Genomic DNA, 18,281 nt, shown 5'->3' with positions numbered 1-18,281 from the left:
CAACATCCATGCCGATGCCACTCCCTCCTCACAGGCTCTGGACCTGGTGTCTTCCATGGCGACACTAGGGCTCTTTCAGTTTGTTTCGGGCCCCACACATCAAGCAGGCCACACGCTGGATTTGATCTTTGGCGCTGGTATAGATGTGATCATATCTCCTTCGATGAAGGTGCCATGGTCTGATCACTACGCTCTGAAAGCCAGGATTGACATTCCACCCCCACCCTGCTTAGGTGGCGAGCCGATTTGGGCTCGCCCGCAGAGGCTGATGGACCCTGATAGATTCCGTCAAGCCTTGCGGGACCTTTCTCCCCCTGGCGACTCATTGACTGAGCTTGTTGAGGGCTGGAATACCCATCTCCTGGCAGCCATCAATGAGATCGCACCTAAGCGCCCTCTGCGACCCCGCAGAAACCGGGCTCCCTGGTTTACCGAGGAGCTCCAGAAAATGAAGCGGGACCTCAGACGGCTAGAGCGAGTATGGCGGCGTGCCCGTGACGGAGCTTCAAGAACATCTTATAGGGTTTTTATGAAAACCTACGAGATGGCTGTGAAGGCCGCTAAGAAGTCCTACTTCTCGGCCTCCATTGCATCCGCTAGCTCTCGCCCGGCGCAATTATTTAGTATAATTCGGTCTTTAACGTCCCTCGAAGGACAGCCAAATTTAAATAACAATTTGACACACAGCTGTGAGGCATTTGCGAGCTTTTTTGCAGAGAAGGTCTTGTTGCTCCGCCATGACCTCCCTGCCAATTTGGATACAATAAAGGAACTGGAGGCCCCTCGACTGTCCTCGGGTCCAGTATTGGACTACTTCGACCGGATATCCCCAGCCGATGTGGACAGACTCCTCCGAGCTGGAAAGCCCACCACCTGTCCTCTTGACCCGTGCCCGTCTTGGCTGATTAGAGCGTGTCCAGACGAGGTGCGGGCCCTCCTGGGGGATATCATCAATTTGTCCCTTGGCACGGGGACATTCCCAGGGGAACTGAAGGAGGCAGTGGTGCGCCCGCTCTTAAAGAAAACATCATTAGATCCTTTAGATCTATCCAATTACCGCCCGGTTTCAAATCTTCCGTTCCTGGGTAAGGTGATTGAGAGAGCGGTTGCTGAACAGCTTGGTGGGTTTCTGGATGAAACATCGGCTCTGGATCCATTCCAGTCCGGCTTCCGCGCTGGTCATGGGACCGAGACGGCTCTGGTTGCCCTAACAGATGATCTTCGTAGACAGCTGGATCGAGGCGGGTCGGGGCTGCTGATTCTTCTAGATTTGTCAGCAGCTTTTGACATGGTCGATCACGAACTTCTGGACCACCGCCTTGCCGACGTGGGGATTCAGGGCACAGTCCTTCAATGGCTGCGCTCATTTCTCTCTGGTCGGGGACAGAGGGTGGCGCTTGGGGGGGAATTGTCATCGCGCCACTCCTTGGTGTGTGGAGTACCTCAGGGTGCGATTCTCTCCCCGATGCTTTTTAACATCTTTATGCGCCCCCTCGCCCAGCTTGTCCGGAGTTTTGGGCTGGGCTGCCATCAGTATGCTGATGACACCCAACTCTATCTGTTGATGGATGGTCATCCTGACTCGGCCCCAGACACACTGATCAGATGCTTGGAAGCTGTGGCTGGATGGTTACATGGGAGCCGGTCGAAGTTAAATCCTTCGAAGACAGAGGTCCTCTGGCTGGGACGGGATGATATGGGACTGAGGGGGCAACTCCCATCTCTTGCGGGGGTGCAATTAGTGCCAGCACCGTCCGTTAAGAGTTTGGGTGTAATCTTCGATACCTCCCTCTCCATGGAGGCGCAGATTGCAGCTATTACAAAGGCGGCATTTTTTCATCTCCGCCAAGCTAAGCAGTTGGCTCCTTACCTCTCTCGCCCTGACCTAGCTACTGTGATCCACGCGACGGTCACCTCCAGACTGGATTATTGTAACTCGCTCTACGTGGGGCTGCCCTTGAGACTGACCCAAAAACTCCAGCGGGTGCAGAATGCTGCAGCGAGACTCCTTACGGGGTCTTCGCTGCGAGATCACATTCATCCGGTGCTATACCAGCTGCACTGGCTCCCGGTGGAGTACAGGATCAGGTTTAAGGTGCTGGTTTTAACCTTCAAAGCCCTATACGGCCTAGGACCCTCGTACCTACGGGACCGCCTCTCCTGGTATGCCCCAGAGAGGAACTTACGGTCTTCAAACAAAAACACCTTGAAGGTCCCAGGCCACAGAGAGGTTAGGCTGGCCTCAACTAGAGCCAGGGCCTTTTCGGCTGCGGCTCCAACCTGGTGGAATGCTCTGTCACAAGAGACAAGGGCCCTGCAGGACTTGACATCTTTCTGTAGGGCCTGCAAGACAGAGCTGTTCCGCCAGGCCTTTGGTTAGGGCGCAGCCTGACTCCCTCCTTTGGCAACCTTTACAAAACTTTATGGCTGCCATCAATCTTGATTTTAATTAATTTTTATAATGTTTTTATAATGTCGCACTATTTTGGTGTTGTTAGCCGCCCTGAGCCCGGCTTCGGCTGGGGAGGGCGGGATATAAATAAAATTTATTATTATTATTATTATTACACCCTGCAGTTCATTTTCCTGGAAATGCCGGGGGCTGCACCGCGAATGTACTGTCCATACAGCATGTGTACTACCATGGGCCCAGGACAGTCAATATATGACAGCTGACATAGAGGAGCACTGCATTGTTGTTGTTGTTTAGTCGTGTCCGACTCTTCGTGACCCCATGGACCAGAGCACGCCAGGCACTTCCACTGCCTCCTGCAGTTTGGTCAGACTCATGCTGGTAGCTTCGAGAACACTGTCCAACCATCTCATCCTCTGTCGTCCCCTTCTCCTTGTGCCCTCCATCTTTCCTAACATCAGGGTCTTTTCCAGGGAGTCTTCACTTCTCATGAGGTGGCCAAAGTATTGGAGCCTCAGCTTCAGGATCTGTCCTTCCAGTGAGCACTCAGGGCTGATTTCCTTCAGAATGGATAGGTTTGAACTTCTTGCAGTCCATGGGACTCTCAAGAGTCTCCTCCAGCACCATAATTCAAAGGCATCAATTCTTCTGGGCCTTCTTTATGGTCCAGCGCTCACTTCCATACATCACTACTGGGAAAACCATAGCTTTTACTATACAGACCTTTGTTGGCAAGGTGATGTCTCTGCTTTTTAAGATGTTGTCTAGGTTTGCCTAGCACTGCATATAACCACTATATATAATATTTAATGTTTATTGCATATAACCAGTAAATATTGCCAAATTGCAACAGCTGGTGCAGATTAGCATTTAATACCTCCCCTACTGTCTGAAGCAGTTCAAAATTGTAAAAATCCTGTAGAGTTATAAGCCAAGATGTACTTTTTAATAATAAAAGTTTTAAAAATGCATAAACTTGTCCATATATAAATGATAAATACAAACTTGCATAGAACCACGATAGCCCAAACACAAAACGCTGAGTGTTGTGTGTGCCAGAATGTTTATGTGAGAGAGACTATGTGCTGTGTGTCTGCATGTGTGTGTGTGTGGCCTGTATGTACAGCCATGTACAGGTGTGCACTGCATGGTCTCTATGTGTGCACAACCATGGCTGGCACGCGACCCTGGGAAGGCTGGCTAAACTTGAATGGGACCCTTGTTTTATATGGATGCCTTTGAGAATCTGAAAAATGCACATAAACATATATACACAAAATGTAATGTAAAAATTATTTTGTTGCATTGGGGGAAAAACATTATTTTTGTGCGCCATTCACAGATCCCCGATGGTAGGTTAAGAACTCCTCATCTAAGCAATAAGAATAGGTGAATTTTAAATGATTGTGTTAATACTGAAATTGAAACACAACATTTTTAGTTCCAGTTTCAGTGGCTTGGATGTGAAGATCTTGCTGTGCAAGCAGAGGGGACTTTACTCCCTCTGCAGGTGGAGAGGCCCCTGAATGAGCAGCAGTGCTTCATAGTGGGACATTTGGAGCCAAGCCAGGAGGAGTATCTGAATTTTGAAAGGGATGTGATGGCACTTGGGTTCACAGGAATCTTGTTCTTCAAAAACCTGCAAAAACTGTTGGCCAGAGACGACAGTAGGGCAGGAAGAAAGGAGTGTGCGCGCTCCGTGGGAAGCAGTGCCTCATTCACCCTAGTTTCAGCTCTCTGAAAAACTATTATCTATTTCCAGCCTGGGAAAATGATAACGCTACAGTTCCAGTGATAGTTCCAGCAGAAGAGAGATTCTGCAAGTAATGAAAAAGGGCACATTCAATGCGCACTCTCTGCAATGTCTAATTTCCCAGACCTTTGTGACTCAGAAATCTTGTTTCTTTATTGCGGTGTCATTGAGATGGTTACTCGCTCTGCGACCTTGTCTTAGAACTGCCACACAGCATTTAACAGCTGCATTTCTCTTTTGTCATTGTCTGGCCTCTCTTCTAAGGCCAGGAAAAATGCCAGGCCTATTATGCATGAATATCAGCAGCATTGTTATAGCATTACCTGGGAAACACATTATGACAAATTCCCCACTTAGGATTGGAATACAAATGGCAGCATTTTATAATCATGCATCAGAGCTGTTATTGTAAGACAATCCCCAATGGCCACAATAAATCTGCCCAAACTAACCCTTCACCCTAATTCCAATCAAATGATTTATAGTAATTTGAGATTAAGCCTAAACATGGATTTATGGCAGGAAAGCCCCATATTCCCCTTGGGGTTGGGTTTCTGTAGGAGCACACACAGACATGAATTAGGTCTCAATCTGTAACCAAGTCAGAATCTCCCTAGAAAGGCGCTATGCTGATCAAACTTCTTTTGTAATCTAAGTATCTCCAAACTTTTCAGACCAAGGACTCACTTTTAACCCCAGATGCAACTGAGGACCCAATGGGTATTGGCAAAATTGACCAGGGCAAAGAAAATCTGGGAAATGAAAGACAATGTGGGAGAAATAAAATAGAAATAAAAATAGAAGTGCCTTGGAAAAAATGGGGGATGCCCCCCAATTATTGGGAATAGATTAATTTACTTGCTGTGTGTCTCCCCCCCCCCCCATGTCATCCTTCTGCCTTTCTTCTAATACAACACCAGTTAAACTCTTTGAAAAATGAATGGAAACAATTTGGAATGTGAGCATAGTAGATTTTCTCTCATTAACACCGCAGGCTATTTTTTCAGCTGTTAATGGACAGCTGCATGCCATATGCAGATTCAAAGCTTGTCTAAAATCCCAGGGTTTTCTGACTATAGTTACAACTACAGTGGTACCTCGGGTTAAGAACTTAATTTGTTCTGGAGGTCCTTTCTTAACCTGAAACTGTTCTTAACCTGAGGTACCACTTTAGCTAATGGGGCCTCACGCTGCCGCCACTGCGCAATTTCTGTTCTCATTCTGAGGCAAAGTTCTTAACCCGAGGTACTGAATGAACTTTATTATGGTCTCAGACCAGGGTTAAAAAAGCATATAGATAAAATAGCAGTTAGGATTTTTTTTAACCGATAAAGCATAGGATAAAACATCTGGATAAAATCCAGGATTAGACACCAATAGTGGATGGATAAAAAACTGATAATTAAAACAAATAAGAACTAAAAATAAACAAGGACACGCAGTTAAAACAACTGTAAGAGCAAAAGAACTAAAAGACTCGCAGTTAAAACAACTATAAGAGGCTGCAGAGTAAATAAGAGGCTGTTGTAATCAAAGCAATTATCTTGAAGAAACTCAGTAAGAAACCCAGTATCATCATCAGATATACTGCTATTTTTCTAGCACAAGAGGTGCTGGAATTCACCATGAACACCTCCCTTGTTCTCTTATGGTGCCCCCATGAGAGGTGCCAGAACTTAGTTCAGGCGAGTTCCTGCTGGAAGAAAAAAGCCCTGGATATAAACATGAATAGACATCCTGTGCCCTTTTAAAATATGTTGGGGGGGGGGAGGTAGAGGTTATTGGGTTGTTGTTGTTTTTATTTTGATTATGCATTTTGTGGTTTTATATTCTGATTTTATTCTGTGAACCGCCCTAAGACCTGCAGGCATAGGCAGGTAAATTCAATTAACAACAACAACAAAGTGTGTTCTCCTTCATGGAGAGCACGTGTTGCGGTGGGGGCCGCCAGGACACTCCAAAGTTGGGGGCGGACTAACTGATCGTTGGCCACTGATGCGATTGGGGCTTCCCTTGTTGTTGGGATGAAGTTAATGTTGCCATTAATTGACTGACAGCCAGAAATACTAAAACTTCTTGCACGAGGCTAGGGCTTCCTCTTTTCGCCTGTGCAGCGGATTGCCCGTCCCTCCCTCCCTAGAATAGGGTTGTTCGCTTTGACCTTGCTATGCCTGTCATGGGGTCGTCTGCTTTGGAGCGGGGGCCTGGTAGGAATTTTGTCCATCTGGCTGATTGGCTGGGGCCATTTGGTTTTTGCCTACTGCGTAGCAAATCGTCACAACTTGTAAGGTTGCGGTTAGGCATTGGTTTATGGTTTGGTTGGTTGAGGGGCATGGATTGGCTGTGCCTGCCCCTCTAATGCTGCTGCTGCAAGGGATTCCGTTAAAGGAATTGGGGGCTAACTATTGCTTGTCCACTCTGTCAAGGGGGCTCGGGCCATAGCAATGAGCTCCTGGTTGCATTTGGGGTGAGGGCAGGTTCCCTGCTTCGCGTAACCCCCAAGTGTATTCCCCCATTCTGACTTTCGCATTGTGCGGAATGTCAGTCTGTCCCCCATGGGGGGGGGGGCAGATAGTCGCAACCAATGCCTAAGCAACCACTCACAAATTTGTATTTTAATAAAGTTGTGGCCAAAATTATGCCAAAAATCTTAAACAAGAATTCTGTGTGATGTGTGAGTTATTGGGGTGGCGCTGGGGACCTCGACACGCAACATGAATGGCCTAAGAGGTTTTACCATTCTATAGTTCAAAGATTTTTCAGTCCAGGAAAAAACACATAATACATAATCTTTTCAGCTCTAAACAGTACCATATCCTTTGACAATAGACCTCCCCTTGATATAGTGAAAAGCGGGTTGAGCCTTAGAGCAATAAATAAAACTATGTTGCATTGTGTATAGCATCTCACCTATCTGTTCTCCATCTAATACCTAAAGGTTTCAGGGATTTATTTATTTATTTATTTATTTATTTATTTATTTATTTTCGTTATATACCACTTAATAACCAAAATCCCTAAGCGGTGTACCTAAAAATCACACAAAGCATACAGTGGATAAATTCAATTAAAATTAATTCCAGTAACAGAAATCTTCATTAAATTGCCTGCTGGAATAGAAAGGTCTTTGTCAAGCACCCGAAATTCAATAGGGAGAGGGCCTGTCTAATCTCAGGTGGCAGGGAGTTCCACAGAATCGGGCGCACAGTACTGACTGCATGGTTTCTGGTGGCTAAGAGCCCTGCATCTGAACCATGGAAGTACAGTAACTGAGAAGTATCCTGGAGCCAAGTCGTTAAGGTCCTTGCAAATTAATACAAGAACTTATTCCAGTATCTTATGGGCAGCCAGTGCCAGCTTTTAAGCACCAGTAGGTTGCTGTTGTGAGGTAGCATTTGCCAAAGCCTCTAGGCACACCATATGAGAAGGGAGGCCAACAAGACAGGGAGTCTGGGAAGTCTTCTGGAACTGGTCTTTATGGCACCTCACAAGGATTTGGAGGAAGAAGATCAGTTGATTCACACCAAGGAGAGCCGGCTGACATTCACCAGCTTCCAGGAAAGGGTCGCCACAAACCAAAGGAAGTAAGAGAAGGTATCCATGGATGACTGCTCTACCAGAATGACGCTTCACACAGGTGTTCCTTCAGAAAACTACAGTCCAGTATGGTAGAACTGCAGATTCCTAGAACTGTCCTCTAGTCCAACCCCAAATGTGGCTGCTTTGGGCCTCAGGTGCAGTTCCCGCTTTGGTGAGAGGCCAGGTGGCACGCTGCCTGGTTCCCTGCCTTTGCGTTGGGCCCTGGAGCAGATCAAGGGACGAGGGTCAACACCCTCTAGCTCTGCCGACCCTGAAGCCCCATCCCTCGATACAGACGCTGCCATTTGCCCTGTGCTCATCTGGAACTGCAGGGCTCTTCTGCAGCTGTGAGGGAGACGGGCGCTGTTCCATCAGGGCAGGAGCAGCTTGGAGCCTCTCAGAGTGCAGCATGTCTCCTTGAGAGCATTAAAGATTTGCCGATTTATTTATTTCATAAAATCTATACACCACTTGATTGCAAAAACAAAACCCTCAGTGAGTTCTTGCTTCAGGTTGTCTCCTCTCAGGACGTGAAGCTGTCATCTATTAGGAGTAGGACATTTTCTGTGGTGGCCCCAGAAATGTGGAATAAGCTTCTCAGGAACAAAGTGCAACAAATTGAATGGGGGGAGTGGCTAAAGCCTTATTTGGTTTGTCCATATTCTGTCACTGTATCACTGATTCCATGTCTCTGGCCCATGCGCTTTGCAAGAAGTGAGGGTGTTTAAATGCTGTCGGCATTGAAGAGCTTCGGCATCCATGCATCACCGCCAGATTGGTGTGTTGGTTCTTTTCTTTGAAACAGTTTGCCTCATGGTCACATACAGACCAGGCCAGCACTGCACCCACCCCTGACCTCACAGCCCCCTGTGCTTAACTTGCTTGTAGGGCACAGTGTCATTGAAAATCCCAGCACAAGAGAGAACACTAACAAATGGGATCACCTCTAATTATTTACTATCAAGTGGTGGTAGGGAGAACTTGGGAGAGAAGAAGAGTGAGAAGATGGTCTCTTATCCTAATGTTTTACCCTTCTTTGATTTGCAACACCAACAAAAAAGCCATTTGCTTGCGCCCCTTTCCCGTGTGGTGTAGTGGTTAAGAGTGGTAGTCTCATAATCTGGGGAACCGGGTTCGATTCCCCGCTCCTCCACATGCAGCTGCTGGGTGACCTTGGGCTAGTCACACTTCTTGAAGTCTCTCAGCCCCACTCACCTCACAGAGTGTTTCTTGTGGGGGAGGAAGGGAAATGAGAATGTGAGCCGCTTTGAGACTCCTGAAGGGAAGTGAAAGGCTGGATATCAAATCCAAACTCTTCTTCTTCTTCCCTGACAAAACACAAAAACCTTTTCAGGGGCAGGTACCTCTTCTGTGTAGGGTAGCAGTGGCTGTGTGTGTGAGAGAGAGAGGGGGGGGGGAATGATTCTGTAGCTGCACAGCAATTATGGTACATAGTGTTGCCTATTGCAAAGATAAGCAGAGAGCCAAGCAATACAATAAAAATACCTTCCCTTCTTCCCTCAGCAGCTCTTGAAACATTTTTGGCTGAATACTGGGATAAAGATGCTGTGTCTGTGCTTTGATATTTTCTTAGTCTTCTTAAGTATACATTTTTTTACTTCAGCATAGCAGATTGCAATATTCTGAATGCTGTTTTTTGCCATGAATCATTTGGATGGACTTGAATTGAGCTACTTTGTTTTGTAAAGGAGTGAACTGAGCTGGAATTGGTTCCTTTTTGGACATACTGAACTGGTAACGGTAAAGGGACCCCTGAGCATTAGGTCCAGTCGTGGCCGACTCTGGGGTTGCAGTGCTCATCTCGTTTTATTGGCCGAGGGAGCTGGCGTACAGTTTCCGGGTCATGTGGCCAGCAGGACTAAGCCGCTTCTGGCAAACCAGAGCAGTGCACAGAAACGCCGTTTACCTTCCCGCCAGAGCGGTACCTATTTATCTACTTGCACTTTGTCGTGCTTTCGAACTGCTAGGTTGGCAGGAGCAATGGGAGCTGGCCTAGGTAAAGCCTTAAAAGGCTTGGGTCTGGTATACCTGAAGGATTGCCCTTTTTGTTCCCATGTGGTGGGGAATCTGCGTCTGACAGAGAATCCAGTCTCTAATGTATAGCTTAGGGGTCCTTTTTAAGGGATTACAGTAAAGATTCCTAGTAAGAATTCTGAATTGTATTTTTTTTAAAAAAAACCAGCAATACCTGCTGTGGGCCTCTTTAGCAATGGGACCAAGCAATGAGAGTTCACCCCGTCGAGGGGATTCGAACCACCGACCTTCTGATCGGCAAGTCCTAGGCTCTCCAAGCTCAGCTCTATACCAAAAGAGCCATAGGTGGTTAGTTGCATTTCTGTATGCAAAACAACACAGAATAGCTACTATTAGAGAGTGATACAGAATGTAAAACTAGATGCTGCAAAAAGGGCCAGCACAGTCATTTATCCCCATAATTATGGAAATAATTGTTTTATCTAATCCCTGTAGGAGGATTTCTGTATCTTCAAGAAGCTATATCTATCTTGTCATAACAAATTATGTAAAGCTATTTTTAAAATAATCTATACCAGCCAAATATACCAAAAGCTGAAAACATGTATGTCATTGCATAAGAAGGAAGAAACCAGCAAGAGATAAAACTGTGCTGAAGAGGATTTTTACAGATGCTGGACTGCCAATTTAGATGTCAGCTGCCCTGGGACAGTTCACACCATTGCGCTTAGCCCTGAAACTGGTTTAGTTAATGCCAAAAGTACTAGCAATCCAGGCATCTCAGTTGACGTAGCTCCATAAAACTTCATTCAATGTCCCTTTCAAAGAAGTGGGAGTAGCGCATGTGATGCCCTCCAAGTGTAGGGGGGCTGCAACTCTCCATCCACCCAAGTCACCATGGCCAACGGCCAGCAGAGGCCGTGGGGGTTGTTCTGTTCAGCTGCCTCTTGCCTGCAAAAGAGGTGGAAGAAGAGCTGCTGCTCAACCAAAACTCTTCTGGTCAGCAGCTGGGATTGGGCCAAGCAGTGGTGGATCACTGGAAGGACAGATTGTGAAGCTGAGGCTCCAGTACTTTGGCCACCTCATGAGAAGAGAAGACTCCCTGGAGAAGACCCTGATGTTGGGAAAGATGGAGGGCACAAGGAGAAGGGGACGACAGAGGATGAGATGGTTGGACAGTGTTCTCGAAGCTACCAGCATGAGTTTGACCAAACTGCGGGAGGCAGTGGAAGACAGGAGTGCCTGGCGTGCTCTGGTCCATGGGGTCATGAAGAGTCGGACACGACTAAACGACTAAACAACAACAACAACACTACTACATCTCAGATTTTGATTAAACTCTCACATGTCAAAGTCACTGGTGTGAATAAAAAAAATCCTGTGCCTTATAGTTTTCAAGTTACCACGACACTCCATCTTTACAACATCTGTGCTATTGACTCTCAAACTTTGGGATTGTTGCAATATATACAACAAAAAGGCCATCAGTCTGAGTCATATGACTTAAATTGGGTCTACTGGACCCAACATTTTTAGGCCATGTGGACTAAAGCAATTTCTGGGGTCGCTCTGGGATTAGAGGCCCTGATTTGTTTCATAGTAGATCTGCCCTTGGGGCCAAGTAAACCCAAACACCATCTCTGCCAGAGGAAGAGGGAAAGTGAGTGTGCCAGCTAAAAAGAGCCATCTAGTATAGCATCCTGTTTTCCCAGAAGCCAACCGGAAGCTTTGCAAAGTCCACAAACATGAGTGCAATGGCACCTTCCAAAGTTAGGGTTTATTCTAGGATTCTGGTTTACTGTGACCCCCTCCCCCCCCAGCTTCTTTACTTGGGTAGGGCTCAAAACTAGGTTCCTACAGGTTTACCACCCCTAGTATTTAGGTCCTGAGCTCCACGTTTTTATAGGATTTAGCTCCTAGCATACAGTGTCCTTGCTACGGTTTAAGCTGATGCTTTAAATGAATGAATGGTACTTGTAGTCGCTGGCTGTTTACCTCACTCCTCATTTTGAGGCTTTGTTACGGGCACCACGATGCTGCTCATTGTTGTTGTAACCTTTCAGCATGGGTCCAAACCAGGATCTAGCGTGTTTACACTTAACAAAACAAAAATGAATTACAAAATGACAGCCTTTGGAGTTTGCCAGTTCTTAGAATGTTTCTCTAGGAACATCTGGTGGGACAATGGTGTCAGTTAACGAAATGGTAACAGGAATTATAATTGTTCTCCAACCCACCATGACAGAAACAAACCATGCTATTTAGTTTGAAAAGAGAGGGGAGCGTGCCTGCAGTTTTGGCAGCTTTCATGCCATGACCTAATCACGGTCAAATATAAAATAGCTACATCACATCTTGGGTGTTTCCTCTCCTGCAAGATTTTCACAAACTCTGGAAGAGCAGGTTTATAAAAATACTCCAGTATTATTATTATTATTATTATTATTATTATTATTATTATTATTATTATCTAATTACTTTTACTCCGTGTTTCCCCCTGACGGGACTCAAGGCAACTTGCAGATAAAACTAAGAACAGATAAAAGCATAGAAAAATCAGTCAATTAAAATACAATCAAACATTGATAGAATCAAAACTATATACATATATAAAATCTGTTTAAAACATACTGCTATAAATTGGGGGGATAAGGATTCCCTAAACTCTTGGGTCCTCCCCTTAATTCCTGGATTTAGTAAAAGTTAGCACAAGATTCAGCTTGTGCTAACAGGCCAGCTTGGCAAAGCTAGCTGAGTGTGGGTCATTGAAGGAACAAAGCTAATGACTAACTAAGTCAAAGTTTATTTGTTGTGGCCATCCTGGTCATTTCAACCAAAAAGGAAAGAAAATTATTCTATGTACACTGTGCAGATACCCTGATAAAATACAGTGATAACTATTTTATACATATATACCTTGAAAGATGGACCTACACAAATAAATTTCTATCTATCATTGCCAATTAGACTTTACAATCCACCATATTGTCTTTCAAGAAAGCTCTTCCCAGTTTGGGGGCTGCCACTGTGAATCTTGCAACATTGTCTGGCATGAACTTACTGGATCCGGACAGCAAATACGTGATTTTCACTGATCGTTCACATCAGGCATCTTACACGATAGTTTGCAAATGTACTTAGCTCTCAGTTCAGAAGACACAGGTAGTATAAAGTCTTCTATGGCTTGAGTCCCACATATACAAACAGCTTTTCTGCCTGAACTTTCCTGTAGCTAACAATGGCCAAGTCATTAACTCATTAAGAAAGCCATTAACAGAGAAATGGGTCCCTTGCTGAGGTGAGAGACAGTTAGCAGACAAAAGGCCAGAGTTTCAGGAGGGAGGGGCAGCATTGCAGTGGACAATGAGGTAAGCAAGCAAGGAAAAAGTCTGTTTTGAAAGCTGGAGAGGTGGGGGCAGATCATGAGGTGGGCCGTGTTTTATGGTGCAGAGAGGGTCAGACATGAAGTTTGAGGTCTCTTGGAATCTGAAGGCTGCAGCAGTGGAAGGAAAAGGACCCCCCTGGGATGTGAATGCACTCTCTCCATCTAGATTCAGGTTGTCTATATGTGTAAATAAACCATATATCTTAAAGTCACCACAGTCTCCATTGTGTCTCATCAATGCAAAAGGAAACACAGACCCTGGTAACCCTGGAACCATCCGTTCATGATCACCCAAACTGCTGCAGAATGAAAAGTTATCATGTGATATGATGCTATTTGACAGCATGCGGATGACTCTCCTTCATCATCACATTAGGCAACGATGTCTGGAGTGAAGCTAGAGACAAACACTTGTTGAATATGTAGCACAGGGTCAAAACACAGCTTATACAAAGGTAGGGCTTCCTGTAGAGTCCCATGTCATTTCCGGACCAAGACTGCAGACTTACAGAAATACCCAGATGTAGACAAGTAAGAAAACCCAGGAGTATCAGTGGTGGCTCATTCCAGTGACATGGATGTGCACATACTATGAAAAGAAACTATTTGTTCTCCTCTCCCTCCTTCAGTTTCAAATCCAGTGCTGAGACCATGCATGTTTGTTGTTGTTTAGTCGTTTAGTTGTGTCCGACTCTTCGTGACCCCCTGGACCAGAGCACGCCAGGCACTCCTGTCTTCCACTGCCTCCCCAGTTTGGTCAAACTCATGCTGGTAGCTTCGAGAACACTGTCCAACCATCTCGTCCTCTGTCGTCTCCTTCTCCTTGTGCCCTCCATCTTTCCCAACATCAGGGTCTTTTCCAGGGAGTCTTCTCTTCTCATGAGGTGGCCAAAGTACTGGAGACTCAGCTTCAGGATCTGTCCTTCCAGTGAGCACTCAGGGCTGATTTCCTTAAGAATGGATAGGTTTGATCTTCTTGCAGTCCATGGGACTCTCAAGAGTCTCCTCCAGCACCATAATTCAAAAGCATCAATTCTTCGGCGATCAGCCTTCTTTATGGTCCAGCTCTCACTTACTCAGGCATAAATCCCCTTGGGGAAGTGTAGATTATTGCAACCTTCAGCTCTAGGTTCAGTTTAGGAGCTCCTGGAATTGAGGCCTCTGAAAGCTCCAACAATCCCCGATTTAAAAAAATTACACAAAAAAGGTTTATATGGGGAAAGCTTTGACAATTAAACCACTTTGAAGTCAGATGAAATGTGCAAAGTAGATAGATCACAGCAGAAACCTCTGAGCAGAGATTTTGATTAGAGCAGCTGAAAAACACCACCTGTCTAGCCTCATAGTGGATACTTGGGATAGATGTAAGTCCCATTGGACTTAGTGAGACCTACCTTCCAAGTACAAGAGCAGAGATGGATTGAGGCTCCAGAATGCAGCCTGGGATCAGGGTGAGGGATGACAGACCCAAGCCAAGACAGAAACGTCAATTAATGCAGACTGAGTCCTTTGAACAGATCACTATCACTGCGAGACATCTCCAAACAGGATTCTCCTAAAGCAGAAACACACTGAGAAATTCTTTGCAGCAAGAAGAGGGTCTTCTGTTTTCCTTGGCAGGCTGAGGTAAAGTTTCACAGTATGGAAGGAGTTCATATTGAGCAGATGAAAACAAACCTTGATAGTTGCATTCCAAATAGCACTTTACAGCTGCCTAGGTGGACCAAATGTAATCTGGATACAAGACCAAACCTTTCTGGACTGGAAATAAAATGGAAACAGAAATGGCCTTGGTATGGTTGCTTATAATAATATAATAGGCAAGATACCGTTTTAAACTAAAAAACTCAACTTCCTCAGTCACAGAATTCTCATTCTCTAAGTTGAAGCCCTGTTTAGGGAAGTTTTTAATGCATGATTCTATTTTTAATATTCTGTTGGGAGCCACCCAGAGTGGCTGGAAAAACCCAGCCAGATGGGTGGCGTATAAATAAATTACTACTACTACTACTACTACTACTAAAGGTAAAGGTACCCCTGCCCATACGGGCCAGTCGTGTCCGACTCTAGGGTTGTGCGCCCATCTCACTTAAGAGGCCGGGGGCCAGTGCTGTCCGGAGACACTTCCGGGTCACGTGGCCAGCGTGACAAAGCTGCTCTGGTGAGCCAGCACTAGCGCAGCACACGGAAACGCCGTTTACCTTCCCGCTACAAAGCGGTACCTTTTTATCTACTTGCACTTAGGGGTGCTTTCGAACTGCTAGGTGGGCAGGAGCTGGGACCGAAGGACAGGAGCTCACCCCGCTGCGGGGATTCGAACCGCCGACCATGCGATCGGCAAGCCCTAGGCGCTGAGGTTTTACCCACAGCACCACCCGCGTCCCCACTACTACTACTACTACAGTATTATAAACATATCCCACCGCATCCAATGTGAAGTTGAGAATGCTCAGTATTGAGAATTTCCCAGTGTTGTTAGAGCCAGAGATTTAACGTTTAGCCAAGTGCAAATGGACGCGGGTGGCGCTGTGGGTTAAAGCCTCAGCGCCTAGGGCTTGCCGATCGAAAGGTCGGCGGTTCGAATCCCCGCGGCGGGGTGCGCTCCCGTTGCTCGGTCCCAGCGCCTGCCAACCTAGCAGTTCGAAAGCACCCTCGGGTGCAAGTAGATAAATAGGGACCGCTTTCTAGCGGGAAGGTAAACGGCGTTTCCGTGTGCTGCGCTGGCTCGCTAGAGCAGCGATGTCACGCTGGCCACGTGACCCGGAAGTGTCTTCGGACAGCGCTGGCCCCTGGCCTCTTGAGTGAGATGGGCGCACAACCCCAGAGTCTGGCAAGACTGGCCCGTACGGGCAGGGGTACCTTTACCTTTACAAGTGCAAATGGTAGGGTGGTCTAGTTCTGATAATAAATGCAAAGGAACTGGAAATATAAGTAGAGAAGACAAAGAGCCCCGTGCGCTAGTTCGTTTATTGCAGATCAATATCAGATGCATGATGTGTGAAGTGAATATTGGGGTCGGGGTGGGAGAAATATTCATCTACTGACATAGTCACTTGCATGTGAGTTGGGGGGGGCAGGGAGAAAGTGTTTCAGATGATGACCTGCTGAATGTTTAGAAGATAAAGGAACACATCATATCAATGGGAAATGTAAGTACCATCTTGTCTTCTGAAAGATCACCTAAGGCAATACTGTGCAGGCACCACTGATCCCTCTGTTGGGGCATTTTGATGAAGCTAATAGGAAGTGAGCCTTTGCAGAGCTTGGCTCTTTTTTGCTCCCACCATTTATTGCTTTCAGAAAAAATAGCCCATGGGCAACACGTGTGTCCCCTGAAGAGATTTTGCATAGCCCCCAGGAAACCATAAGGATTATCACCTGTCATTTCTTCTATAGCTTTTAGACCAATTGGGTCGTATAATATTATAGTTATTTATAACCCACCATGCCTCAGGATTCTCAGAATCTTGGCTATTTAAATAAGTTTTCTTTCCTTTTTTTTCCCTAGGAGCTATGAAGTCACAACAAGGTCTACCATCCAAAATAATTGTCATTTTGTCATTTGTGGTTGCCTTGTCCATGCCTAGAGGTGCCTTTACACGTTTAAGCATTGCAGGAGCACCATGATCTTTTAAAAATATATTTATAAGAATATTTGTAAACTGCCAACTCTTTTTTTTGGTTAAAAAAAACCCCAGGCATCATTAAAACACTGTAAAACTATGAAATCATAAATATATAAAATAATAAAATACAAAGCAAATGACCAGCAGTGAATTAAATTCTCAAAAAAGCACTTGGCAAAACGAATACAGTGGTACCTTGGGTTACATACGCTTCAGGTTACAGAGGCTTCAGGTTACAGACTCCGCTAACCCAGAAATAGTGCTTCAGGTTAAGAACTTTGCTTCAGGATGAGAACAGAAATTGTGCTCTGGCAGCGCGGCAGCAGCGGGAGGCCCCATTAGCTAAAGTGGTGCTTCAGGTTAAGAACAGTTTCAGGTTAAGAACGGACCTCCAGAATGAATTAAGTACTTAACCTGAGGTACCACTGTACCTGCAAGATCATAACACTGAAACGAATGGCAAGGGATGGGCCTGGCAACCTAGCCTACAGCCCTGAGTGGCCTATGAGACACTTTCATGGTAGGTGTGTAGAATAATCACACAGGACCAGATTTCCTTGGCTCCAGAGCTGTAGCATTAGAAGCACTGCAGGCGAACGGAGGTGGCTGTGGCTTCAGAAAGCTGCTCAGAATTGGATTTGCCTTCTTGTATTTTCATAGCTATCTTCTCTTAAGGCCTGACCTGCTCACCTTTAATTGAAAACACAGATGGGATTATGTTAAAAGGCATAACTTTTAAAGTATGCTTTATTTTTCCCCATAATTAGCTCATTTTGCAAGGTTGCCTCCAGGGGAAGGGACCAACAAAAATTCAGAATCAATAAGGCAGTAATCAGAACCATTCAAAAGGAGTAAAGTAGATGGATTTTCTTGCCCAGGGAACGTGGAAAGTACAATTTAATATCTTAGCTAGGCCTAGGGTAAGGCAGATTAGGTACTTGCTTTGAATCTGTTGTTTCAAAGGGGACTTGCACTAACCGATAGGGAAGAGCTGGAGGCGGGGATCGTATGTGTGAGCCTTATTTAAATCAATCCTTTGTTGAGCTGTTCTCTAAGTGAGGATCTGAGACAGCACCTGCAGCAGTTGCCACCCACCTTGAAGAAAGGAAAAGAGAAGGATGACTCTGGTAGAGTCCACGGTGACAGAGGAAGAAGGCTGTGAGGACCACAATTATGGGACTAATTGTGGGGGAATGATGTTGGGTGGCTGTGGAAAACACCACGGAGAAACTTGTGCAGTGAAGTTGTAGGAGCACAACAGAAAAGGGAGAGGGAAGTCTTGGCCTTCGCCAAAGACAAAGCGCATCCATGTGTGAGGTGAAAAGGTGGAGAAGAGAGTCTGGGGGTGAAAACCTGGAACGAGATGGAGTTGCAGGGGAAGAAATCTGTTTGAAGTGCCCCTGCTGTCTTCTGTAGCCGCTGCTCCCCAAGGAGTGGAGGTGAGGGCATTATGGTGCCAGAGTGTCTTAGGCATCTGCCTCTTTCATGCCACTCGACAGATAATGCAACAGAACTACAAATTCATGGAAC

General features: G+C 45.8%; 1 long non-coding RNA gene across 1 annotated transcript; it reads right to left on the bottom strand.

The window, feature by feature from the left end:
- Positions 1–10,043: 10,043 nt before the first annotated feature.
- Positions 10,044–14,653, bottom strand: LOC309374296. Its single transcript, XR_014170488.1, has 3 exons — positions 14,520–14,653; positions 11,736–11,836; positions 10,044–10,101 (listed from the first exon to the last, which is right to left on the bottom strand). It is a non-coding gene; the product is annotated as an uncharacterized lncRNA (long non-coding RNA).
- Positions 14,654–18,281: the final 3,628 nt, after the last annotated feature.

Source organism: Podarcis melisellensis (assembly GCF_964234715.1).
Source record: "Podarcis melisellensis genome assembly, chromosome: 1".
NCBI lineage: Eukaryota > Metazoa > Chordata > Lepidosauria > Squamata > Lacertidae > Podarcis > Podarcis melisellensis.
Note: the sequence above shows the minus strand (reverse complement) of the source record. Positions and strands in the feature narration are given on the sequence as shown.